The following is a 1,992-nucleotide window of genomic DNA, read 5'->3' as shown; positions in this document are numbered from 1 at the left end:
GGAAAGAGAAAGGATTCTGTAGAACCTGAAAGTTAATCCTGTTCTGTCAACTTGGAAGAAGCTAGCCACTTCCAAAGTCTGCCAGTTTTGGAAAATTCCTAAGAATCTTGTCTATGGTCTGATGGACTGGATGGTTTGTAGTCGGGAGAAAGTGAGGCATGTCTTTTCAGCTGGTGGACATTTATCCAAGGATAACACTTTGGAGGTTCATGATGTCAGTTAATAGTGGCTGATGAGACCCTCTCTTTCAAGGCTCAAGGGCAGTTTTTCTTTAATGTCTTTTCCAGAAACCAAATCTCCATATTTCAGATCATGCAGAGGTTGCTTAGGTGAGTATTTTGACAATTTCTAAAAGCAAAACAAAACAAAAAAATTTTTTTTTTCCAGCCACCATCTCGTCTCTTATACCCATCTCGTCTCTTATACGGCTCTCCTCAAGACGGGGAATGGGGGAAGTCATTTCTTAATCCTATCTGACTTCCTTCTTCTTCTCCAGAGACCCACGCAGAGCGGGTGCAGGTAAATATTTAGAAAAAAATGTTGAACCGCATGGCATGGTGCCCGCTGTGCTCGCAGTGGGCTCGCTCTCTGCCAGCCGCCGCTCGTTCTCTCCGCGTGTCCAGTCCGGTGGATCTGTGCCGTGGCATGCACCGCCTCAGTCCTGACAGCCTGGCCACCATCCAGGGCAGGACTCACAGCTTGATGAAGCCAGAGGAATGCCTGCAGCGGATGAGCACATACCCAGCCCAGGTGTGAGCGGTAGTGAAATCACTGCAGCTTCCGGTGAGGAGTGGAGCTCCATGACCCCAACAGGAAGGTGGTCATGGACACGTTAGTAGAAAGATTTTCCGGAATACAAAGCCTCTTGCATCTTACTCTATCCAGGGTTCTCACCATTGAAGTGTTGCTGTTTTCTCTTCTTTTGACTTCCAGTGTCAGGAGATGGCATTTATAAGAGAAGGTTTTTCTTGTAGTCTCACTTGCTCAACTGTGGAATGGGCTGCCGTGGGAAGTTTGAGTTTTCCGCCTGGAGTGCTGGATACCATCTTGGCAGAGCCGTTGTGGTGGTGGGAAGAGAACTCCCAGCCCCGAGATGCTATGAGTCTTTGGTGCCCGTTGTTCCTAGGACGCCGCCAGAGGTACGCAATCTGATGCGGATTTCGAAATGCAGCCTTGAGGTTAGTGATGCAAGCTCATTCAGGAGGAAACTGTGGCTGGTGAGTCGAACCCCAGGATGCTGCTGGGGCTCGGAGGGCCTGAGTCACGCCTCAGAGCTCCCCGCCAGCGTTTCAGAGGGAAGCGATGTTGTCTCTTGTTCCTCTTCCTCTGCTCATCCCCTCAAGGTGGGCGGCTGGTCTTCAGCCTCCTCTGCATTCCACACAGCCCTCCTGGGAAACCTCAGCCACACCCCTGACTTCAATTCCTATCTCTGTGATGATAAATTCTAATGTTGTGTCTCCAGCCTTGATCTCATCCTTTCGCAAACAGACCAGGTAGCCAGCAGTTTCTTGGACATCATCATCTCATCAGCCCTGCATCTCAACACAATGTGTCCCAAACTGAGATGTTTTTCTCTTGCCCTCAAACCTAACACCCCTCACCCAACCAGCCCTCCCTATACAGGAACTTTATCTTTCTCTTTCTCTCTCAAGTACACTTCTCCCTTGCCTCCATATCCGATGTGTTCCACCCTATAGTGCCTCTTTTTATCGGCCTTTTAAAATTGCAGTTCTGTTGCAACTGATTTCATTATGCCTTCCCAGGGCTGTATTGCTTGGCTTCCTGGCTGGTTCCTGTGTGCCAGCTCCCCCTTTTCTAAGGACTACACTCTGTGTTAGGTGGGTGTGTAAATGGACAAAACTACTGTAGAAGACTAGTAGTATCTATTCAAGTAGACATATGTATACCCTGTCCCGTGCTTAGTTACTTCAATCATGTCCGAGTCTTTTCGATCCCATGGACTGTAGCCCTCTAGGCTCCTCTGTCCATGGG

The sequence above is a fragment of the Budorcas taxicolor genome, chromosome 8, assembly GCF_023091745.1.
Source record: "Budorcas taxicolor isolate Tak-1 chromosome 8, Takin1.1, whole genome shotgun sequence".
Lineage (NCBI taxonomy): Eukaryota > Metazoa > Chordata > Mammalia > Artiodactyla > Bovidae > Budorcas > Budorcas taxicolor.
The sequence above is the reverse complement of the archived record's forward strand: the minus strand, read 5'-3'. Positions refer to the sequence as shown.